This window comes from Tachyglossus aculeatus, chromosome 21 (genome assembly GCF_015852505.1).
Source record: "Tachyglossus aculeatus isolate mTacAcu1 chromosome 21, mTacAcu1.pri, whole genome shotgun sequence".
Lineage (NCBI taxonomy): Eukaryota > Metazoa > Chordata > Mammalia > Monotremata > Tachyglossidae > Tachyglossus > Tachyglossus aculeatus.
In genome coordinates, this window is record NC_052086.1 from 59,539,234 (window position 1) to 59,566,043 (window position 26,810).

Genomic DNA, 26,810 nt, shown 5'->3' on the forward strand with positions numbered 1-26,810 from the left:
TCAGTTATTCCTCTTGCCAAATCAATTACACAAAAACTTCCAAGCTCAAAGGAATTAATAGGACATTTGGACCTCATTTCATCTTCTCATGATTGAAGTAATTAGCAAGTACTTCGATATGAAATAAAATAGTTTTGCTAACTAATTAATAAAAGGAAAGACATAAAAATGTTATCAGGCTAATAGTAAAATTATTAACTTTTTCTACCACTATGTCTTGAACTGATCTGGGATAATTGCTGATGGTCAAACCTTCCAAGACAAAATATCAGGACAATCTGAGGGGTGAAGACAGAGGAGGAATATTATCATTAAACAATGATAATCTATGTACACATTTTATATTAAGGAAAAGTTTTAGAATCATTTCTTTAGCCATGCAACCTACCAGTGTTCTTCTATTACATGAGCATGCCAAGTAGAAGAACATTCATTCATTCAATCATATTTATTGAGCACTTATTGCATGCAGAGCCCTGTACCAAGAGCTTAGAAAGTACAATTTGGCAACAGATAGCAACAGTCCCTACCCAACAACGGGCTCACAGTCTAGAACAGGTAGTAATACTAGTTTTTATTTATATAGCATTTTTTTCCAAGCCTAGATTAAAAACTTGAAATATAATGTAAACTTCTTAAAGGGAAAATTTTCATTTTGAACAACATTCACTCTATTTTTCTTCATAAACCTTATTTGGATCTACCCCTTCCTCTCTCCCCATAGAGCCATGACCCTATTTCAACCACTTCTCACAACAACTGGAGTACTGCAGCAGACTTCTCATTTGTTTCCCTGCCACCAGACTTTTCCCTGCTTCAGTCTAAATGCCACACTACTGCCCAAATCACCTCCTCAAGTATTGCTCTGCACAAGTCTTCTGTGTCCTGAAAACCCTCAAATGGTTGCTCTCCTCCCTCCAAATCGAGCAAAGACTTCTTAGCATTGGCTTCAAGGCTCTCCTCCATTTCTCTCTACTCTGTTTTATCAGCTCTCTTCCAAACTCTTCTCCTCTCCTCCCAGGCTTAACTCTTTTCAAGCCTACCACCTGGGTGCCTCCCGCTCTTGTCTTCCCCACTTCTCTTTGCTCTCATTTTCTTTTCCCCAAAAATCTGCCAGACCTCAGCCCTTAAAAACGCTGCTAAAAATCAATCCCATTTCCTCTAACCAGATTCCCCTACAGATTATCAATATCAAATCAACCTCAGTTCTAATCAACCCTTCTGCCAATTCCTGCACTTATGTATTTATTTACTCATAGTCATCCTCAGCGCTTGCATAGGTATACAAGTGGCATGAAAAGTGATATGTTTTCATGCCAATGGCTAGCATTAAGAATAGTCTTCAAGGAAACTGCTCAATGAGTCTTCAAGTAATCAAGCAGCAAGATGGAGTACACAAAATCTTCCAAAAGGTCACTGAAAAAGGAAGAGCAATGGTTTTCACTTCAAACTTTCTTCAGAAAACAAACCTGGAAGTAACCACTGCCTGGATAATGAAGCTAGACTGATTATATATATATACATATATATATATATATATTAGCAGAGCAGGCTTTAGTCTATTAGCAACTATAACATATTCTTCAATGGGTAGGTACTCTGTTGCACTTTCTACTACGTAGATTTCAGTCCCATCACTTAAACCAAAAATTAAAGATCAGCAGGTGCATAATCGCTTGTTCAATGACAAAACTACATTTAAGCTTTGAAAAAAAAATAATAATCTAGAGTTATTCATAATATAATGCGATTACAGACCAGCAAATTATTTTATCAGGTTCAAAGCTCTATTTACTCCTGTATTTCATCATTCTGACTCTCAAGAATCAGGGTGTAACTGGGAAAAAGTGAGATTTTACCAAGAGAAAAGAAACATCTGATAGCACGCATATAAAAGGTATTATGAGAAATCACGGAGGATTGGTTCTCTCTGTAGTTAGCTATTATACTCTGAAAACTCAAGCATTCTTTTATTTTCCAGTTTTCTACATTGGGGATGCTGCATTTACTTCTTGGAAATACTGCATTATTAGCATTTGAGAAAATTCCCCAACCCTGATGCAGGATGATGTTAATAAATCTGTGTTTGGCAAAACTAAAAGTCAATGGATGTTTTTAGAACACAGTCTCCAATACAATAATGATGAATGTCTATATCACTAATGCTTAATTAAATCACCAATACCAAACGGAAAAAAGCAGTAAAACAATTTTTACTAAATACTGCCTATTTAGAAAAGTTTATCCATAAAGCAAAACATTGATTCTCTCTCATCCTAATTCAGATCCATTGTTTTTTATATATTCCATCAGAAATGTATCAATAATTTCTAAACTGGAATTCTTACATCAACTCTGAAAGGCTTAGACAAGCTTTAACAATAAATTTCCTTTAATAAATTTTAATCAAGAAAATATCAAAAAAGAAGGGACTTAATTTTCTAAGGCAAATTAATAAAAGAAGGAGAGAGAAATCACTGTGCTTGGTTGCTTCTCAATCATAGTGACATAGCATACTGGAGGTGACATAGACTTTAGGTACAACTGAAAATTTTCAGGGCTCTGTTGTCTTTATGTATGCAGAGATGCTGATAGCACAAAGAGCACCAAAACTACACATCTTCATCCCAACCCCTTGATTATAATCCAGATTCATGGGTTGATTCCCTTCTCAGGAGCACAAAGTGCAAGGTGGAGGACATTACCAAGGACCTTAATTCTGGGTGCCACTACCCTGGATGTCCCTGCGAATGCACTGAGCCATCCAAGATGGTGGCAGCTACACTGGAATGCCAACAGTGAAAGGTTTTGGGAAACTGTTCTTTCTCAGTCACCACAAATGTATTGGTTACATAAAAATGTGTTATTTTGCAGAAGGAGGTGACAATTGATGACAATAATGGCACACACATTCTTCAAAAACTACAGTTCAAGTGACGCTTTCGGCTTGCATTTTTAATGTAATTAGTTCAGTGCAACTATTTGTGCCTACCCTTCTCAGCAGGAAGGCTGGGCCCTTTTCACCATCCCTCCCTATCCCCTTTTGCCTCACAACTTACCACTCAACTTTTCCCCTCTCACTCTTCACCTCCCCATCACCCTTGTCTTCAGAAGGAAATGGGCCTGCAAACAGACTGCAATGAACTGCTGAAAAAGGAAAGGGTTACATTTCTCTCTTTCCCTAATCTTGGCAACCAGTTGCCAACCAGGTTTTCTCTAAGGTAGATAACAACACAAAATACAAACACACACACACACACACACACACACACACACACACACACACACACACACACTCAAGCAACAAAGCAAAACTGACCAATCAACAGTATTTAAGTGCCTACAGGATATTAAGCAAAAATCATGTCTGAAGTAATTTTTCCAAAGCAGAAGTTTTCTTTTGTAATTGTAATCTATTTATTTCTGCATCCACTGTATAGTGGTTTCTTTAGCCAATTCTAATGCAGATTACTAAACTAAATGTAAATGGAAGTATATGGAAATTGCATTAAAATTTTTCTAGAGGGAAACTGTATTAATAATTTTCCATAACAGGAAGATGCTTGTGTATTTAGTTTTGTATACTGTACATACCAAAAAGCTATCCCTTGTTTTGCCACCACATTTAATTCATTCATTCAATCGTACTAATTGAGCGCTTACTGTGTGCAGAGCACTGTACTAAGTGCTTGAGAAGTACAAGTCGGAAACATATAGAGATGGTCCCTACAACAGACACTCTCCCAATCAACTGAGAAGCAGCATGAACTCGTGGAAAGAGCATGGGCCTGGAAGTCAGGAGACCTGGGTTCCAATTCTGACTCTGCCACTTGCCTGGCATGTGACCTTGGGAAAATCATTTAACTTCTCTGTGCCTCAGTTTCCTCAACTATAAAATGGGGATTTAATACCTGTTCTCCCTCCTACTTAGACTCTGAGCCCCATGTGGGACAGGGACTGTGTCCAACATGCTTAACTCGCATAATCCAGTGCTTAGAACAATGCCTGGCACGAGGTACTTAACAAGTACCATAATTATTATTCTTGTTCTTAATCAATACTATTGCCTGGTTGACTGGCAGCCATCCCTGGTTCCTGTGGCAGAGGGTGGCACTATGATGTTGACAGCACCTGGCACTGAGTTGGGTTTTTTTGCCACCTTGTCTCATTCCTTATGAACCTTTTCATACTCAAAAGGCACACTGACTGATCCATGTGCTTCTTCAGATTTTTATTATTTTCCCTGAATAAAAATTTTAAGGAGTAAAGAGGAGGGAAAAAATAACCAACCATGACATGATTATCTACCTGGCTTACTTAAATAGTAGAGTGTAAAATTTTAAAAATTAAGCATTTGCAAACCATAGATCGTCCTCTTAGTAACCTCTCATGCCAACAATTCTACTTGGAACCCCTATGTTATTAAGCTACTACAAAATAAGGTATTATTCCACTTGCACTATTCTGATCATAGTCACTCTAAGACACCACAATACAGAAAATTAATGGTCTCTTAAACCCTGCATTGAACAACAATAGGATTATTAAACCCATTTATCATTAACCAGATTACCTGCAACAAGCTGAATTAAAGTTTACTTATTTTGCATACTAATTATGGTATTTGTTAAGCACTTACTATGTGCCAAGCACTGTTCAAAGTGCTGGGGTGGATACAGGTAATCAGGTTGTCCCACTTGGGGCTCACAGTCTTAATCTCCACTTTACAGATGAGGTAACTGAGACACAGAGAAGTGAAACAACTTGTCCAAGGTCACACAGCCCACAACTGGCAGAGCTGGGATTAGAACCCACGTCCTCTGACTCCCAAGCCCATGATCTTGTCATCAGGCCATGGTGCTTCTCATGCTGCACTTATTTTTGAACCTTGATTTTCATCTGTAGTCTTCTTCTTTCTGTATTTTAATGTTCATTTTAACAACCAATTTTCTATTTTTCCATTCCAAAATTTAGACTGTTAAAGTTAGAGAAACTCTAGTGTCTATGCACCTCCTTTATCTTCATATGCTGCTTTTTAATGCTGTAGATTTAGTTTTTAGATTTTAAATGAGATTTGCAAATTTCATGAGGTACAACTGAACACTTTAGGAAGAATCAACAAAACTGTAAATCCACTCCTCTCAGAAGGAGGCTCCTGGATGCTGTCTACTTTATTCACAAATCATTTTAGTCTCACTGTTATGAGGCCCCACTGGTACTGGTTTGTGCAGGAAAGGAAAGAACCTTGTACTCAATCATATTTATTGAGCATTTACTGTGCACAAAGCACTGCACTAAACTCTCGTATGACATTTCACATTTAAATCAGGCAATCCACCTTGATAAATCAATCAATCCACACAGTATTTGAGTGCTTACTGTGGGCAGTAGCACAATACAATAGAGTTGGTATACATGATCCCTGCCTTGAAGGAGCTTAAAATTGGAGTAAGATGAACATAATTTCCAAAGGGCAAACTGAAACAGAAGGCAGGGTTTTCTGGGGAAGGTTCAGTGGTTTAATATTAAGGGTCTGTAGAGAAAAAAGCAAGAAAGGGAGATAGATGGTAGGAAGGAGAGAGAAAGACAGAGAGGGAGACAAAGAGAAGAAACCAAGGAGAGAGGGAGACACACAGACAGATAGAAAGAAAGGAATGAGAAAAATTGGCAGGGAGAAAGGCATAACAGATACATTCTCCACCCCCACCCCTACTCCTTGACCAGTCTAGACACACTAAACAATCCCCCCACGACACACACACACACACACACACACACACACACACACACACACACACACACAATTCACACACACAATATTCATCAAGGAAAAATTCACCTGGGAGCGCTGGTTGTGACCAATCCCCTGAAATGTCTCTCCAGCCCTGGGGGAGCTCCACCCCATTCTGATTCCTGCTCTAGAATAATTAATAATAATAATAATAATAATAATAATGGCATTCATTAAGCACTTACTATGTGCAAAGCACTGTTCTAAGCACTGGGGAGGATACAAGGTGATCAGGTTGTCCCACAGGGGGCTCACAGTCTTAATCCCCATTTTACAGATGAAGGAACTGAGGCACAGAGAAGTGAAGTGACTTGCCCAGAGTCACACAGCTGACAATTGGTGGAGCTGGGATGTGAACCCATGACCTCTGACTCCAAAGCCCGTGGTCTTTCCACTGAGCCATGCTGTTTCTTGCTGACTTTACTGTTGCTCCTTCTACCACTAGGTTCTGCTTCCTGGGAGTTTTGGCACAGGGTAAACTTCCACAAGCAGGGGCCTCTGGCAAGAAAACCCCTATTATAGCAGGAGCAGTTCCTTCCCAAACAGAAATGGGGCAGAGAACAGGGCAGCAAAGGTGACTGGAGAGAACTAAATTGGCAGCAGCAGCAGAAGGGAGTCTCAGCACTTCCTCACCCTTTGACACCACCATATTCCAAGTGGCTGACCCCGGGATTTGAGGCTGTTTTGGCCACAGCCTTGGAGATCATGGCAGAAATTACCTTGGAAGTTGAGACCAGCTAAAGGGAACATGGTGGAAATAGAGGAGCAGAATAAGGCTGCATGGTGACTGCCTCTTTCCCTGCTGCTGCCCCTCCCCTGCTGTTTTGGGCTGCTGGTGGTTGGGTGGCTCTACCCCAATGCACCTTTGTTGTCTCCAGGTCTCTCAGACATCAACTTCTCTTGTCCTATTGTCAAAGCACGACCACCCCCAACTAACTCTGCAATTTTCAAGATGGTCCCTCCCTAAAACCATCTCTGCATGCCTACAAGGAATTCATTCATTCTTTCAATCATATTTATTGAGTACTTAATGTGTTCAAAGCACAGCACTAAGCGCTTGGGAAAGTACAATATAACAATAAAGAGGCACATTCCCTGCCCACAACAAGCATACAGTCTAGAGGCAGAGATCAAGAAGCAGTGTGGCTTAGTGGAAAGAGCACAGGCTTGGGAGTCAGAGGTCTTGGGTTCTAATCCCAGCTCTGCCACTTATCGGCTGTGTGACTTTGGGCAAGTCACTTGACTTCTCTGTGCCTCAGTTACCTCATCTGTACAGTGGGGATTAAGACTGTAAGCCCCACGTGGGACAACCTGATTACCTTGTATATCTACCCCGGTTCTTAGGACAGTGCTTGGCACAGTAAGTGCTTAACAAACACCATCATCATTATTATTATTATTATCATTATTATTATTATCCTCTCAGGGGAATTTTTCCATGAGAGACAGTACTTGGGAAAATAAACGCCCATATCCTATTGCTTTATAAGGAGCAGACAAGCACCACACACTCAGCCACAATTGGTAGTAGCAATTATGCCTTTTGTAACTGTTTTTTTAAAATCTGATGATGTGTTGATTTCATATCTGTAAATTTCAAATCTAATAATGTTAAAGAACATTATTGTTATAAGGCCATAGGCATCTAGGATATAATGTTCCTGAATGGACTAGGTCAATTTTAGCTATTCTCAGGCACTGGTCTCCTCAACCACATCCAAATGCACAAGAAATACGATCAAAGCCACTCTCCGCAAATATGAAAGTAGGCAATTATTAAGATCACTAAGATGGCCACATATTCTCATTCAAGAACACACAGTCAGGAAACTAAAGCACTTCCAGAATCACTAAAATCTTGGATTACACAGAGGAACCTAATCCACTCAGTATTGCACAACAATTGCTCCTTAACCCTTTTAGACTCAGTACTGCTTACTGAGCTTGCAGTATGAGCAAGGGCTGGGAAATATGCAGTTTACTTCCTAAGAGGGAAAACAGAGCTAACTATTACTTTACATGAAGTAGCAAAGTTTATTAAAACTACTTTGGACTCTGGTTTGTTTCAGTTTCCCTGTACTGGTAAATGTAACAGGAAAAACGCATCAGTTTCAAATAATGAGCATATTATTCCCAGGAAAACCATCCAATCACGCCTAAAATCTATTGGACTAGTTGGTATTTTAGCAACGAACAATGAACCATGATTATTCTTTTATGTTCATAGGAAATGTACTATAAAAAAAGATTCATTATACCATCAAAGGTTAAAGGTTGTTCTTTTCTCAACAATCTAGCCTTAAATTGCTGCTTCTTTGGAAATAAATGCTCTAGCTTCAAATTAAAATTAAGAATAAAACTAGGAAAATATAAGAGTATGGGGAAATTGTGTGCCCTAATTTCTGGAATAGGATTTGGTATCTTCAAGACCATTTCTTCTCTGATTTCTGAAATAGAATTATAAGGCTAGATAAATTTGTATATTACTAAATTATTCAGAGTAATGAAACAAATATATTAACTATCATGTTTAAACCATAAGAAAAGAAACTAATTAAAAAGTAGACTACCTACAATTATTTTTTATTTCTGAAATTATTCATACAGTAATCTATAAATGTGTGTATGTAAATTATAATATACAATAGGCATAGTCATCCATTGTTTTAAAAGATATATACATATAATCCAATGCATGTTTGTTGTCTCCAGAGCTCTCATACATCAACTTCTCTTCTCCTGTGTATATATAGAGACATCCTGTGTTTTTAAAAGGATATATATAATGTGTAAATATATAATGTATAATATATACATATGAATATATAAATATACACTATAAATATACAAATATATTTTAAACAAAAGAACAAAAAACAAAGGATACCTATCTTTATTATATACAAATAGATGAGAGAGAGAAGGTCATTCTTTGTTTTCAAAGATGATGGTATTGCTGGAAAAAGCAATCTATAGGTACAGAAAACGGCTGGAATGACCAGTAAGTGGCTGTCATATTATTCCATTTTATGGTGATTGAGACGATTCCTTAGTGGGCTGATGAAGTAGCTCTACAAAATGTCTGTCTCTGTTCTGAAGACCATTACTGAGCATCCCAATCTTTACAAAACCTCAAAGGCCTAACCTCCTCTCCAGATTCCTCCACATCCAATCCGATCAGTCTGCTGTAGTAGTCAACTCCCTGCTCACCAGCTTGGAGTAGTGCACAGACTTCCTGAACGCTGGGCACATCGATTTGCTCATCTCTGAAACCAAGGAATTTTGATGGTGCAAAAGGTTTATGTCAGATCTATGAATTCAAAACAGAGAACTTGGGGTTGCTCCATTTATTTCTCTTGTAACTGTAGTTCTGCTAAGATCATGTCTGCTGAACTTACTGCCTTTTGTCTGAATCAATCAATCCACCAGAGGTATTTATTGAAAGCTTACTGTATGCGAGCACTGTACTAAATGCTTGTCTAGTCTTATGCTGTCGAGTTGTTTCCAACCCATAGCAACACCGTGGACACATCCCTCCCAGAAAGCCCCTTGTCCATCTGCAATCATTCTGGTTGTGTATCCATAGAGTTTTCTTGGCAAAATACTAAATAATGATGATGATGATAATAATAATAATAATAATGGCATTTGTTAAGCGCTTACTATGTGCCAAGCACTGTTATAAGCATTGGGGAAGATACAAGTTGATCAAGTTGTCCCACCTGGGGCTCACAGCCTTAATCCCCATTTGACAGATGAGGGAACTGAGTCCCAGAGAAGTGAAGTGACTTGCCCAAAGTCACCCAGCTAACAAGTTGCGGAGTGGAATTTGAACCCATGACCTCTGACTCCAAAGCCTGGGCTCTTGCCACTGAGCCATGCGGCTTCTCCAAATGCTTGGGAGAGTATAATACAATAGAGCTGATAGACATGATCCAGTTTACAGACAGAGAGGGAGATAGATATTAAAATACATTCCAGCTTGGGGAAACAGCATAATATATGGATATGGACATAAGTATTGTGGGGCTAGGAGTGAGGTGAATATCAAAGTGCTTATGGGGTACATAACCAAGACCATAGGCAATGCTGAGAAGAGGGAAATAGGTTGGGGAAATGATGAGTTGGTCAGGGAAGGTCCCTTAGAGGAATGATTTTATCAAGGCTTTGAAGATGGGAAGAGTGGTGGTCTATCAGATATGAACGGAGAAGGAGTTCCAGGCCAGAGAGATGATTTGGGAAAAGGGTCAGTGACGAAACAGACAAGACCAGAGTACAGTGAGTAAATTGGCATTAGAGGAGCTAAGTGTACAGGCTGGGTTGTAATCAGAGATCCAAGAGGTAATGTTTGAGGGGGAGAGCTGACTGAGTGTCTCAAAGATGATGCTGAGGAATTTCTGTTTGATGCAGAAGTGGATGGGCAACCATTAGATGTTTCTGGGGAGTGGAGAGATAGGACTGAAAGGTTTTTCAGAAATATGACCTGGGCACTGAAACCTTTGATTTGCAGTCAGTCTACACAGCTCTGAGTTTCTCTGGCCTTGACCTCAAACAATCGGATATACATATTTCTGAATGTCGTATTGCAGGCTTTTTATAAGCATCCTTTTGCAAGGATTCTAAGGAGCTCCCAGATGTTGACAATGACAACATTACTTTACTTCTTGCTTTGCTGCAAAAAGTTTCTTAATCTCTGAGTCATTACACCCTATAACATAATTATTTTCTGCCTCACATGCTGTATACAGCACTTTAAAAAAATATTTCTTCCCTAACTTCACCCTCTTGGCTAGATAAAGTGATTAACTTGCAATGCATTTCCAATTTTCTTCAAAGACCACACTCTCACGGGAGAGATCGCTCAATCACACCAAGAAATAAATGAAGCAAGCAGGTGGAATCTGGCTCACCTCCCTGTCAGAGCTATAATATGGCTAGGGAAAATTAAGCAACTTTTTCCCCACTAACATGATAAATACCATTATACCCAGACCACTCCAAGAAACTATATTTTTGAAGAATACTAATGCTATATACAATATGGAATCATATATTTATGGAGAGAAAGCACACTTCAAAGAAAGCACCCACCTCCGAATCTCATCATAAAATGATGAAAGAAAATAACCACAGTTTACTAGTATTCAACAAGCTGACAGGACTCTAAAAGCCATCATCATCATGATGTATTCAACCCCCTCTGAATACATGAAACATTTTAGGTGTCTGTCTTCGGTGTAATGAAAGAAGAGCATTCCTTGTTCATATGATTTTGACACCAGTCTACAGGTTTTGTTTTGTTGTCTGTCTCCCCCTTCTAGACTGTGAGCCCGTTGTTGGGTAGGGACCGTCTCTATATGTTGCCAACTTGTACTTCCTAAGCACTTAGTACAGTGCTCTGCACACATTGGCAATCAATAAATACAATTGAATGAACGACTGAATATGCAGGAAGGTCACCAGCATCAAGGTTATTCTGGCAGCAACTCAACTTTCCTCAGCTTCCCTGTCCTCATTTGAGGAGAACAAATCTCAACAAGATTCCAATGCCATTAGTAAATGACAAGCTGCAGTTGGGGGATATAAGCAAACTCCATATGAAGAACAATGTAAAAAATGCTCTGAAGCCCAATTCAAAGCAAGAGAGCACACCTGTGCAGTTCTGGGACCCAATGGCTGCACGTAGACTGAACTGGCATGCAGAAATTAGAAACAGATGACTTTTTGGGGGCCAAGGCACCAAGCAAATCATAAGATAGCTTCAGGCAACCAACAAGCAACAACAGGACCTAAAACCAGTGGCTTCCTAAGCCAAAGGACAATCTTCACCTAAGCAGATGTTAAAGGATTGTCACACATGGCAAAGACTTTTCACCTGTTGTTTCACACAGATAACAGCACCCAAAAGTAGAGATACCTTCACAAAGGGAAAACAATATGTCCCTGTATGTATGCCTTCGTATACATATTTTAAGATAGACAGCAAAATCAATCAGTGGCATTTGTTGAAAGCTTAGTGTGTGAAGAGTACTGTACTAATCAGATGGTAAAGTACAATGGTGTTAATGACATGATCCCTGCCCTCAATGAATTTGCAATCTGGCAGGAAATCTGCAGAAAACAGAGCAACATAATGGATTGCGTGACAAAACTGATCCACAAACGACGTGGTATTTTTGTCAAAGACTAAATGGAGATGAGGCAATAAAACACCTATTAGAGAAGCAGCATAGCCTAGTAGAAAGAGCACAGGCTTGGGAGTCAGAAATAATGGGTTCTAATCCCAGTGCCTGGGAGTCAGAGGTCATGGGTTCTAATCCCAGCTCCACCACATGTCTGCTGTGTGATCTTGGTCAAGTTACTTAACTTCTCTGTGCCTCAGTTACTCATCTGTAAAATGGGGATCAAAACTGTGAGCCCCATGAGGGACATGGACTGCATCCAACCTGATTACCTTGTATCTACCCCAATATTTAGAACAATGCTTGGCACATAGTAAGCACTTAACAAATACCACAATTATTATTATTATATTATTAATAATTTTAATTGATTTTCACATTGGTAATGATAATGCATAATTTTTTTCTTCACAAAGGATTCAAACTTCTTTGATAAAACAACGGTGTTCTACTTAAAACTATTCAATACTTTAAAATCTAGAGGACAAATAACAGTGAAGAAAAGTGTAGCTCTCTGAGCCTAAAAATAAGAAAGCAACGTTTTTAGAATAAAACAAAATGACTCTCCCTAGGAGTAAATGAGAAACAAGTAAATTGTTCTCTTTTATCAAAAACAAAAGAAACTGAACTACAAACAAGGACCCTCACTATATTTGTACAGTCAAATACAAATGCATTGTTCCTACACACTTGGATTCAAAAGTTAATTAAAGAAAAGGAATGTACACAGGAATTGTTCACTAAAATCATAAAGCAATGGGAGGGCACCCACTGAAGCTTGAAGGTGGTAGTTTCAAAACAAACAAAAAGAAACCCTTCTTCTTACAGCAGGTGGTAAACATAATTTGTTACCATGGGAAGTTATGCAAGCCTAAAAATGACAACAGGTATAAAGAGGGGTTGAATAGATTCATGGACAAGAGCTTCTTAATGGGCTACTAGAGGACAGGCTAAGGAAGTAGAGGGAAAAGTTATGGTTGTGGGATGGCACATTCCTCATTAAGATGAATGACAGGGAGAGCTTATCACACAGTCCTTCCAAGGACCCTCGCCACTGTTGAAGACATAATCCTGGGTGGGTATAACACAGTGTGGTGACAGGCTCTCATGTTCTAGATCGCACGTTGGAAGCCTGGTTTTGCAGAAGAGCCAAACAAGATGAAACCTCTGAGTAACTGGAGCTCCCCTCTTCCCCCCAGCCATCCCATGATGTGACTCATAACATCGTGAGGCGCACAGCACAATGTGATGATATAACAGCTGTTGCTGCCAGTGAGGTTGGAAAAGGATATGGGAGAGCAAGGAAAAGGAAAGGAAAGACAAAAGGGAATAAGAAAGGGAAGAATAAGGGAAAAGAAAAGGAGAGCAGGAAAGGGGAAGAGGTAAATAAAGAGGGAAAGGTAAGGGAAAAGTGAGGAGGCGAGGGAAAGAGGTAGACAGGGATGAAGGAAAGGGGAAGAAGGGGAAGGAAGAGGATGGGGAAATGAGAGGAAGAGATGGGAAAGGGAGGAAGGGAAGAGAAAAATAGGAGAAGGGGGAAGGGTGGGGAGTGTGGGAGTAATAGGACACTCCCTTGGATATCTCTGCCAGTCAAGGAAGATGGGTGTTGACCACCCCCACTAAAAAAAAAAAGAACCCAAAACCAGGCATCTAGTCCCCTACCTCGGAGCCCCAGAGAGTTGGAGGGGCCCAGGGTATCACAGGTTCCTGGACTCATGCCGCCCTTACCGGGGAACCCAGAACCAATGCCCCAATTAGCCCAGGGAGGGGAACAGGGTAGAGAAGGAGGGAGATTTCCATCTCTTGCTTCATCCAGAGAGAAGGGAATCCCTCACCACCCAGGATGCTCCGTTTCCCTTCCTCTCACTCCCACCCAGTGCCTCCCTCTCCATAACCAATTTCTTCCTTCACTGCCAGCTCTGAAAAGCTGACAAATAGAAGGAAGGGTGAAATGTATGTCGTGGGGCAGATTAAGCTCCTGCAGATTGCCCCTGACTCACGACCGCCTCTTTCTCACCTAGATCTAAAAAGCTGCTGAACCAGGAGGGAAGCAGACAGGAGCACTGAATTCTGTTTCTTACCCTACTTGCAACTCCCCTCTTTCCACCAGTTCTGAAAAACTTCCAAGCTGACAAGGGAAGGAGGCTGGCAGAAGGCCATGTTCTGACCCCAATCCCTGCACGGCTTTTGGGACTGTTCGGGGGATCCCTCAGCTTCCATTACCATGAGCAGGAGAATAATAATAATACTAATGGTATTTGTTAAGTGCTTACTATGTGCAAAGCTCTGTTCTAAGCACTGGGGAGGTTACAAGGTGATCAGGTTGTCCCTGGGGGAGCTCACAGTTTTAATCCCCATTTTACAGATGAGGTAACTGAGACACAAAGAAGTTAAGTGACTTGCGCAAAGTCACATAGCTGACGGCGGAGCCGGTTTTTGAACCCATGACCTCTGACTCCAAAGCCCGGGCTCTTTCCACTGAGCCACGCTGCTCCTCTGAAGCTGGATGAGTGAGGGGGAGGTAAGATCAATACCTGCCAGAGAAAGGGAGAGAGAAGAAAATGAATGTGTGAGAGAAACAGAGACAGAGATGGGGAGGACAAAGGGAGAAGATGAGAGGAAGAGAAATAGAGACCCCAGCTGCTTGTGGACACAGCATGTACGTTGGCCCTGCGATAAATGCTTCCAATACCCGGCATGACAGCTGAACTCATCCTCTGCCCGGCTACTTCTCTGCCCAGCTCATCGCCCGCCCACGGCTAATGTCCATGAGGCTGTGCCCAGAGCCAGGCTCGGGGCTGCCCTACCTGGCTGGGCACAACTGCCTCAGTGCCACTGCTGCTTGCTGCAGAAAGAGGGGCGCATGTGTGGAGGATGGGATGGGACAAGAATAGCTTGAGCTCACCCTGCTGTTCGCTGTGGCATGGGGCCGGAATCTTAGCTCTGCCTCAATCCTTTTCCCCCCTCAAAGGAGTGAGGCCACCCAGCTACTTCCTGCTCAGCTTCCTGCCTCCTGCCTCGGGGAGGCAAAACTAATGATATCGCTCTCACGGTGACTGAATGCTGAGTCCACAGGTGGAACCTTCTGCTGGAGGACCACATTTGATTCCACGAAGCACTGCATGTAACTTCCAAGCCCTCGGTTCCCAATCCCTGTTTGAGAGCTATCATTCTGATGCTGGTAAGTGTGGAAAAGGTAGTTAGAATTTTGAGACCACTAGATATTTTAAAGACTCTTTTAAATGATAATTACGGTATTTATTAATTGTTTTCTATGCTCTAAGTGCCGAGGAAGATGTGCAATAAGTAGATCAGAAATGGTTCCTGTTTCAGGTGGGATACAGGAGCTAAGAGGTAGAGAGAGCAGCTATCATGCCCCCATTTTACAGATGAGGAAACTGAGGCCCAAAGAGGTGAACTTATTTGCATCAGATCTCACATAAGAAGTCACTGGCAGAACTCGGAAAAGAATCTGGGTCTTCTGACTCCTAACCCCTTGTTCTTTCAACTGAACTATGCTGCTTCCCCACTACAACGTGTTATCTAGAAGCCTGAGTTACCACATATCCTAACAAAATGAGCAATTCCATACTTTCTAGAACTAGCCTCAAAAACAATCTATTTAAACCAAACAGCCAGAGCAAGGAAATGACAAATTTCCAGTCTGTTGATGATTCATTTGTTTAACCTACTCGGAAACAAAAATCCACTGGATTAACAGCTTTCTATTGGGACATTTTGCAATAGAGTGCATTTGCACTACAGCTTTCCTGTATGTTTATACATTTTTTGCCTTTGTAACCAAGAGGTTATTTAAATGTACTCTGGGCATGTTTATGATCCAATTTTCATAATGGCCAATGCTTAAAGCAGAGGGAAACCAGGTTGCCCTGTGATTAATGTTCTGAAATGCCATTAGGAAACTCTGAGTCAGTTCCCCTGCCCCATCCTCCAGTTTTTTTGATCAGCAATAAGGAACATATCTAAGGACGAGGGAGAGTCTTGGATTACACAAAAAAGTCTAGGAAGGGAGGATTTCTGGGGAATCACGGCTCCCCTGCCTCCATATCTCCAATTTGTTTGAGCCCAGGATAGACCTGGGGCTTCTGGAGAAACATATTACCTTGCTCCCAAGTCTTCTGGTCAACATGTAGTATGAAGCTTCACACACATGGACTCCGTACCTCGTAAATTCATTTGTGGCTTTCCCACTCTTTAAATCTCTGCAGCCAACACCACCGGTACAAAGAGAAGCAGCGTGGCTCAGTGGAAAGAGCACGGGTTTGGGAGCCAGAGGTCATGGGTTCTAATCCCAGCTCCACCACTTGTCTGCTGTGTGACTTTGGGCAAGTCACTTAACTTCTCTGGGCCTCAGTTACCTCATCTGTAAAATGGGAATTAAGACTCTGAGCCCCACATGGGACAACCTGATCACCTTATATCCCCCCCAACGCTTAGAACAGTGCTTTGCACATAGTAAGCACTTAACAAATGCCATTATTATTATTAAACCCCTTTTGATTATCAATATTTTATCAATCAATCTATCAGTGGTATTTACTGAATGCTTACTGTGTGTAGAAGGGTATACTACTCAACTGGGAGAGTTGTTAGGCATAATTTATATATCAGAAGTGTGAGTCTCACTAAATGTGTAGAAACTGGACCCAAACTTACTACCTTTTTATGTTTTTTTACATTCACCTAACCCCAAAAATAGGGGTCTCTGAGGGAATTATAGTTCCCTGATTCCCAGCCTTTTCAGCTGATGTGGGGCAGAGGGTTAGTTTTTAACCTTCTGCATCCGTTTAAGTTCTATAAGTGTTACTTGTGAATATATGTATATATCTATAATTCTATTTATTTATATTGTTGCCTATTTACTTGTATTGATGTCTGTCTCACCCCTCTAGACTGTAAGCCTGTTGTGGGCAGGGATTGTTTCTTTAGTGTTGTCCTTTCCAAGTGCTTAGTACAGTGCTCTGCACACAGTAAGTGCTCAGAAGCAGCATGGCTCAGTGGAAAGAGCGGGAGTTGGAGGTCATGGATTCTAATCCCAGTTCCGCTGCTTGTCAGCTCTGTGACTTTGGGCAAGTCACTTAACTTCTCTGTGCCTCAGTTACCTCATCGGTAAAATGGAGATTAAGACTGTGAGCCCCACGAGGAACAATGTGATCACCTTGTGTCCTCCCCAGTGCTTAGAACAGGGCTTTGCACATAGCAAGCACGTAACAAATGCCATCATCATTAATAAATACAATTGAATGAATGAGTGAAAGAATGAATATTGTACCAACTTTGACTGAGGTCCTAATATAACTGAAAATTCAGTGCCCAGAAAGTATGACATCATTTGCAGGACATGGACTGGCTAGGTATGAAAGAGATATTACAGTACTGGGAGAGGCTTACGTGGCACTAAGGAGAACTCACAGAATTAGGATCTGGTTGCCCCTTGTTTCCAAAAGGGCTTTCTCATCACACTGGCAGCTGACGGAGGGGAATGTTTTGTAGTTAAACACCTGCTGGAATCAAAACACGCAAATCTGTTCAGAGGTACAAGCCTGGTGATACTTTGTGGCTTCCTAAAATAATCCCCCTTTCCGGCATACCCCCTGTTTACCAGGTCCTGCCATTTTCTGACTCCTTTTTTTTTTAATTTGGGCAGAGGAAAATTGTGCATTTTTTGGTTATTAGCATTTGCCTTGTTTTTTTTTGTTGTTCCACTTTCCCCTGGTTTTCACAAGACACACTGAGTATCAAACTAATTGGGTCAAGGCGCAGTATTGTCTGATGCTTCTGAGGTAGACTATAACCTAGTTGTGGGCAGAGAATATATGCACCAACTCTGTTATACTGTACTCTCCCAAGTATTTAGTACAGTGCTCTGCACACAGTAAGTGTTCATTAAATAAATGATTGGATGAATTAATTAAATATGATTATGTTTTCAAGACACTTTTGTTCTGTGATTGGAAACAGCACTCAATGCCCTACCAACAACCTCACTATGCCACTGGGCACAGGGAGATCAAGTGAGAAGCTGTAGATGGATTAGCTCAAACCATCACCACTCATACAAAAATAACGCAAACCCCTGTCTTGGGAGCAAGACATAGTTTCCTCCTTTTAGCCACTGATATGGTGCACTATTGTATATTCATGTACAAAATGTTTAAGTGTGTGAGGGCTTCCCTCTATCAAAGGCAGGCATGCACAGATGCAGTCTCACAGTCTGCAGTGTTATCTTCTAATTAAAGGGCACTTTACATGAGAATAAACAACCTTTTACGAGCACTTACTGAGTCCTCCATCTCAGGAAGAACTGTGTTTCCTTTTACAAATATGGGCACCTCCAATTCTCCTGCTGCTAGCCCGTTGGTGTTTCTAAACATTAACCTTATTATACCTTCTCTGAACATCTTCTTTAAGAAGCAGGGTGGCCTAGTGAAAGAGGATGGGTTCTTGGGAGTCACAGGACCTGAGTTCTCATTCCAGCTCTGCCACTTTTCTGCTGTGTGAACTGGGAGAAGGTACTTAACTTCTCTGGCCTCATTTACCTCATCTTTTAAGGCTGTGAGTCCCACGTGGGACCCAGACTGTGTCCAACCTGCTTAGCTTGTATCTACCCTGTCTTAACAAATACCATTTAAAAAAAAATAGAAGTAGCGTTTATCACCTACACTAGCACAGAAATACAGTTGCCACAAGTGAAAATACTTTCAAAGAACTGCCAACCATGAGCATCACACATCACTCCATACACTCCAACACGACTTTTCAATCATTCAGATTAATTCGTTAGGCTCTTGCAGAAGTTTCTCCCTTTCTTTCCTGAACTCCAGTTTCAGTTTCTGTATTTTTATTTTTATTTTTACTGCTACAAGGTCTAAAATCCAGTTCACTGGAGAGATATGCATTTGCATGTTTGCCAGAAAGAGCCCCATTAATAATAATAATAATAATAATAATAATAATAATGCATTTGTTAAGCACTTACTATGTGCAAAGCACTGTTCTAAGTGCTGGGGGCGATACAAGGTGATCAGGTGGTCCCACGTGGGGCTCACAGTCTTCACCCCATTTTACAGATGAGGGAACTGAGGCTCAAAAATGAAGTGACTTGTCCAAGGTCATACAGCAGACAAGTGGTGGAGCTGGGATTAGAACCCATGTACTCTGACTCCCAAGCCCAGGCTCTTTCCACTGAGTCACAATGCTGTAAGCTCCTTGTGGAAAGGGATCATGTCTACCAATTCAATTGTATTATACTTTCTCAAGTGCTCTGCACACAGTATGCACTCAATAAAGATCATTGATTTATTATGCTTTTAAAACTGGAATGGCAGCATCATTTTTTTTCCAATTGGATATTCAAGTGGCCAACATCCTAGGCCTTGAGATAGGGGCCAAAATTGTCAACCTGGGGTAACAAATGTCAAGCTACCTAGTTGGAGGACTTGCAGGAAAGAGAAGGGAACGGTACAAAAGGAGGGAAAAACAATAAGAAGAGAGAGGAAGGAAAAAGGAGAGAAGGGAAGAAGTAAAGTCAAACAAGGGAAAATGGTCGGAAAAGGTGAAGAGGGGGAAGAAAGAAATCCATCACTGTGTTTGCCGTCATCAGATGTGCTGCAAGAACCCAAGTACTACCAGTTCTAATGCCTGGCCCAGGATGAGTCAGCCAAGTCAGGGCTGTGAATACAGCCACTGCTGACGCTGGCTTGGAAGACCATGGGCCTGGCTCTTCACCAGGTCCTGTTGGGTTCAGCCTCTGGAGTTGGAAGCCAAGAGCTCTGTTCCCAGACGTGGCCAAGCCTGGCCTATATAACTCCAGCCGCTCTGGCTCCTGAGGCCAGGCCTGCAGGGCCAAGCTTTAAGAGGGCACCCTTCCCTTCAGCGCTCTCCTCCCTTCTCCCTTTCACCCCATTCATTCCACCCTCCCTCCTTCATTTTTTGTTCTCCCCAGTTGTTAAGAGCAGAAAAATCTTTCTCATTAGCTCACCCCAGCCAGCCATTTTCCTTACAGCATCAGCACCTCTAAAGGGATTGGCAGAAAATTCCCTCAAATTCTAGGATTGTTCCTCCAAATTTGTGATACCTAGCCTGTGGCTTTAAGATAAATCCTGATACTCTTCAACCAATACTACCACATTTCAAGTCGGCAAGTTCTTGTAGAACCAGTGTTCGATAACCACGTCAAGATTTTTCACAATCTGGCAGAGCCAACAGTGGAATCACTTCCCAAAGCATTAGACACAACTGTAGCTTGTGTTTGCTTTTTCATAGCTGAAGCTGGCAATAATACATCTTTTCACTGCTTTTTCCGTTCATGAAAAACAAGTTAAATTTATGTTTCATGGACTTAGTTTTGGATCAATTTTCAGTCCAATAATTATGCCCTGGTTAAAAAATTTAACAATGTTTATTTTAATTAAAACCATGTGCTCTTGAATTTCCACTAGAAGTATCCTGACCCTCTCATTAGTCCATCTTGAATATATTCAAGACATCTGCGAAAATTTCTGTGCCCTTTGGGTGTTTGGGATTTGCCCCACCCTCTCAATAATTCAATTACTGATTTATATTAATGTCTGTCTAACTCTAACTCCAACTCTAATGCATTGTAGTCTCCAAAGCACTTAGTATAGTGCTCTGCACACAATAAGGGCATAATAAGTACCACTGAAGACAATGATGATGTCCCTATTCAATTGAATATTCCTGCGAAGTAAATAATAATAATGCTGGTATTTGTTAAGTGCATACTATGTGCCGAGTACATAGCACTGGGGTAGTGCCAACAGTCAGGAGATTCTGCTTGATGTGATGAGGAATGTGCAACCATTAGAGGATTTGGAAGAGTGAAGGGAGGTGCCAAGGACAATGTTTCAGAAAAGTTTCAGAAAACGTTTCAAAGAGGAATATCAGGGCCTAATGGATAGAACATGGGCCTGGCAGTCAGCAGGTCATGAGTTCTAATCCCGGCTCCACCACTTGTCTGCTGTGTGTCCTTGGGTAAGTCACTTAACTGCCCTGTGCCTCAGTTCCCTCATCTGTATAATGGGGATTAAGACTGTGAACCCTACGTAGGGAAGGGACTGCGTCCAACCCAAATATCTTGTAGCTACCCCAGCACTTAGAACTGTGCCTGGCACATAGTAAGTGCTTAACAAATACCAAAATTATTATTGTTATTATTATTATTTTTATTATTAAAAGTATCCTGGGCAGCAGAGGGAAGTATGCCCCAGAGAAGGGAGACTCTGGAGGCAGGGATTAGAACTCATGACCTTCAGACTCCCAGGCCCGTGTTCTATCCACTAGGCCATGCTATTCCTCTTTGAAACATTTTCTGAAACTTTTCTGAAGCAGTAGTAGAGATGTGATAAGACAAATGTAATGGCAGTTTGGATAGAAAGGAAGGGGCAGATTATGGCCATGCTGTGGAAGGAGAACCAACAGGATTTGGTGACTGACTGAATAAGGGAGGGGAGAGAGAGAGAGAGAGAGAGAGAGAGAGAGAGGAGTCATACACACACACATACACACACACACACTAGTCCTCCATATTCAGAAAAGACAACACTGATGATGCAATTCACCTAGGTGAAAAGATCAATGCGGAACCCTGGGTCCTGACCACAATGTGCACACACAGGTTGCCTCTTGTTGTATTGGTTTGTTTAATGTGTGCAGCACCTGGCACTGTTTTCTCCTATGCCTCCAAGAAAACACACAGCTCTGGCTTGCTTACAAAAGTTTTCCTAATTGTATCACAAAGCATGTGGATACAGCTTCACTTCAAAGTTGATGAAAGTACCCATTCTTAGCATTCTATATGTAATTCATCAGGCATAGATGGTCTAAATTTTTATAGTTACTCAGTTATTTGTTATTCTAAAACAATTAAGTGATCCGTTTTTTCTACCACCCTTTTAGAATGTGCACATTTTGTATCCATCTACTTAATTGTTCCTTGAACTTCTAATTTATTACTTTCTTAATCTCTTTTTCTTAAAGTTACTAGTACATTATTTTGATTATGAATTAATGAGATGTAATTTTTTCTACAGCCATTTTTACACCATGTACATAGCTTCCCTGACCCTTTAAATTCCTCTTGATAGCGCTTTTCAAAATTTGTATGACATTCTTTTGGCAAGTTACACACTCATTTGGAAAGCTAGGCACTAAAAAGTTTTTAATTTCAAAATGTGACCATCTATTAATTCCCTTTATACAATAATAACCTAAGTAATGTCTTTCTTGTCTTTAAGATGTACTGTGAGTAGAGTGCACAGTAAGCAGGTAGTAAATACCACTGACTGATAGGTGTGTTAGAACAATATTTCCAGTGCATGATTTGAGTCTTAAGAGTTGAAAATCTGTTTAATTATGGTTAAATATTTAAATTGTTGAAAATCACTTATGGTATATTTACATGGATACATACATTTAACAAAAAAACTACTTCAGTTTAATTTAGTATTAACTTTACATTCCTCCATTAGAGAAGCAGCGTGGCTCAGTGGAAGGAGCACAGGCTTTGGAGTCAGAGGTCAGGGGTTCAAATCCCAATTCCGCCAATTGTCAGCTGTGTGACTTTGGGCAAGTCACTTCACTTCTCTGTGCCTCAGTTCCCTCATCTGTAAAATGGGGATTAAGACTGTGAGCCCCACGTGGGACAACCTGATCACCTTTGAACCCCCCCCAGTGCTTAGAACAGTGCTTTGCACATAGTAAGCACTTAACAAATACCATCATTATTATTAAACTCCTTGTGAACAGGGAATATGTCACTTGTTATTCTGTCCTTCATTCATTCATTCAATCGTATTTGAGCGCTTACTGTGTGCAGAGCACTGTACTAAGCACTTCCTAAGATTCTAGTACAGTGCACTGCACCAAGTGGGTGCTCAATAAATACTACTACTCTACCTGCATTTTTCCAACCATTTTCACATTTCCTATTGTTATATCTGCCTTTCCAAATCAGTGCTTGTCTCATTTTCCACTGTAAATCACTTGTGTGTTGCTGTCACTGTGAATAAATTGTATGCCTACTTCTCTTTTATGTCTGGGGTCCTCTTGCTATAGCAAACTAATGCAGAATGATTACATCCATCTCAGCAGTAATAGTTTTTTCCATGCATGGCATTTTTGTGGTTAATGACTCCCCCCAAGTATTTTTCAGCTTAATATCATTTTCATTCTGTTTCATGTATTTCCTTATTTAAACCATCTTGACCAAATTGTTATTTATCATCTTCTTTATCACCCTTGTCTACTGCTGTTTCATGCATCTGCTATGCTTTGGTATATAGTACTCCTGAAACCTTGGTGTTACCAAGTAATAGTTAATAATTTTGGCTCTAAGAGATTAAAGCTACTGAGTAATAAAACTGGTTCTTTCCCCACTACATTTAGGAATATTGCAACCTCTGAATATCTTCTTTTAGATTTAGTCCACTTGCTCTCAGGAAAAAGTCAATTTCCTCTATAAAATGCTGTCAGTCATGAGCAGCATTCATAATAAATTTTAAAGCCTTAGGTGTTGTTGGCTGTTCCATATGGAAATAAATCCTTTCTTCACTGTATTCTGTTTTCCACTTTATTTCTAGTGCCACACTGTGTATCTTCATTTATAATCACATTAGTCACTGAAATGTTTTATTAGGCACAAATAACTTGCTTATGTGTAAGATTTAATTATACATAAGTGAGCCTCTCTCATGCTTAGTTTCTTATGCTGCTTTTTGCTCACAAGAAGGGAATGTTAAATTTTACACATCAATTTCTACCTTTAATAGTTTAATTTTTCAGGCACCTACATAGTTCCTTGTTATTCAGCCATAAAAGATTCAAACATTGGCAAAAGAGGGGGGCCCATAACTGGGGCCTTAACACCAGGGAGCCTGGCCTAGTGGGTGGAGCATGGGCCTGGAAGTCAGAAGGAACTGGGTTCTAAACCCAACTCTGCCACTTCTCTGCTGTGTGACCTTGGACAAGTCATTTCCCTTCTCTGTGCCTCAGTTACCTCACCTGTAAAATAAGGATTAAGATGGTGAGCCCTATGTGGGACAGGGATTGTGTCTAACCCAATTACCTTGTATCGACCCCAGTGCCTAGTACAGTGCCTGGAACATAGCAAGTGCTTAAAAAATACCACAATTATTATTATCGTTCTTGGTAATATTATTATTACCAGTCCATGGGGCATGCTGTGCCGGAGAGAACACATCCACTCACATATGCCATCAGGACTCCCATTAGACCCTGCTCCAGGCATGGAAGCAGCTTGGCTCAGTGGAAAGATCATGGGCTTAGGAGTCAGAGGTCATGGGTTTGAATTCTGGCTGCGCCACATGTCTGCTGTGTGACCTTGGGCAAGTCACTTAACTTCTCTGAGCCTCAGTTACCTCATCTGTAAAATGGGGATTAAGACTGGAAGCCCCACGTGGGACAACCTGATCACATTCTATCCCCCCAGCACTTAGAACAGTGCTTTGCACATAGTAAGTGCTTAACAAATGCCATTACTGTTATTATGGAAGGACTTAAAAGCCTGCAGCACGTCTTCTCAACTTTTAGAACACTGGGAAGACCACATAAAGCACTAAATACTATGACTACTATTCTGAAATTTTTCCCAATAAGTAGTATTTATTGAATGCTTTCTGTGCACAGAGAACTACACTAAACATCTGGGAGACTACAGTAGACACAACTCTGCCTTTAAGGGGTAGGCTGTATTTTGATATAGATATTATAGTATTTTGATATGGATATCAAAGAAGTGAAATGAAAACTATACCTTTCTAATTTCTTTGTCAGAACACAGAGTCTTTCTATGCCTGGAGTTTCTTGATGATAAGCATTACCCAAATTGGGTTTTCTAATAATTCTCCCTATCCAAACATTTACCTAGGTTTCCACAAAGTTGGTTTTGTAGTGTGCTTATCTTAATAATGATGGTACTTGTTAAGCATTTACTATGTGTCAAGCCCTGGTTCTAAGCACTGGGGTGTATACAAGGTAATCGGGTTGTCCCACATGGGGTTCACAGTCTTAATCCCCATTTTACAGATGAGGTAACTGAGGTACAGAGAAGTTAAATGACTTCCCCAAAGTCACAAAGCTGATAAGTGGTGGAGCCAGAATTAGAACCCACAACCTCTGACTCCCAAGCCCATGCTCTTTCCACTAAGCCACACTGCTTCTCAGTGCCAACTTCTATATTACCTATATCTTATCAAAGGTTATAAACAGTCGATCAAAATATGTACCCAAGAACTTATGCTTTTAAGCTTTTAAGCAGTTGGCATAATAAATTTTGCTCTGTGTCTTAGAAAATAAATAAGTCTCAGGGCTGCCCTCGCTGTCGGCTAGTCAAGCACTAACCCGGTCCCAAGTGCTATAATGGTACCTGTCCCCCAGACTGGTCAATACCCCAAACCTCTGCCACTCCAAGAAGGAGCTATGAAATTACTCAATCCCCACTCCAAACACAGAAGAAGTGCTCTGCCTTGAAAGAGAAAGCAAACCAGGGCTTTTTCATTGGGCAAAGGAGTCTCAGCACCTCTCTACCCTTCTCTATTTCTCTGCAAGACAAATACTATATTTGTGAAGCTACTATTCCTCTGCACTACAATTTCGCTTAAAAAAACATGTGACTTCTATCACATGTGACTTCTATCACGGAGAAGCAGCGTGGCTCAGTGGAAAGAGCCAGGGCTTGGGAGTCAGAGGTCATGGGTTCTAATCCCAGCTCCGTCGCTTGTCAGCTGTGTGGCTTTGGGTTTTCTGTGCCTCAGTTACCTCATCTGTAAAACGGGGATAAAGTCTGTGAGCCCCAAGTGGGACAACCTGACCACCTTGTATCCCCTCTGGTGCTTAGAATAGTGCTTGGCACACAGTAAGCACTTAACAAATATCGCCATTATTTATTATTATCTGAGCATACTGTCTCCCCGCTTTACCGAGGGACTCGAGACTGCTGCCGAAGACTCTAAATAAAAGACGTATTCATTATAATTCTTACTATAGTTTTAAGTCAATTACTGTGATTACCAAGCAGTTTTTGAAATTTGTACTGTTCATCCCTAAACATGAGCAATGACATAAAGAAGGGGAGCCACCACAATCACCCTTCCAAATAGGGTGGGCCCGGAAAGCACTCACAAATGAGCAAATTAGGAGGCTTTCCCAGACTTTCCTCTCCCCGTCCCCCCTTCCCATCACCCCCGCCTTACCCTCCCCACAGCACCTATATATATGTATATATGTTTTTACATATTTATTACTCTATTTATTTATTTTATTTATACATATTTATTCTATTTATTTTATTTTGTTAATATATCTTGTTTTGTTGTGTCTCCCCCTTCTAGACTGTGTTGGGTAGGGACCGTCTCTATAGGTTGCCAACTTGTACTTCCCAAGTGCTTAGTACCGTGCTCTGCACACAGTAAGCGCTCAATAAATACGATTGAATGAATGAATGAAATGGAAATGTCTGTTTTGGTGTTGCACTGTACTCTCCCAAGCGCCTAATACAGTGCTTTACATATAGTAAGTGCTCAGTAAATATGACTGAATGGAATGAAAATACTGAATGTGCCATTACCGGTCTGGAGGTAAGAAGCAGAAATTATGTTACATGCATTACATGGCTTTCACAAGACAATGTCAAAAGAACCCTCTACAGAAATCTGCAAATCAATCAATCAATCGTATTTATTGAGCATTTACTGTGTGCAGAGCACTGTACTAAGTGCTTGGGAAGTACAAGTTGGCAACATGCAAAGCACAGAGCATGTTCCTGGGATGGGGGGGAA

General features: G+C 40.9%; 1 protein-coding gene across 1 annotated transcript in view; it reads right to left on the minus strand.

The window, feature by feature from the left end:
• Positions 1 to 26,810, minus strand: part of LOC119941908 (protein sidekick-1-like) — a 402,085-nt gene that overhangs the window by 248,798 nt on the left and 126,477 nt on the right. The gene's annotated exons all lie outside the window — the stretch shown is intronic.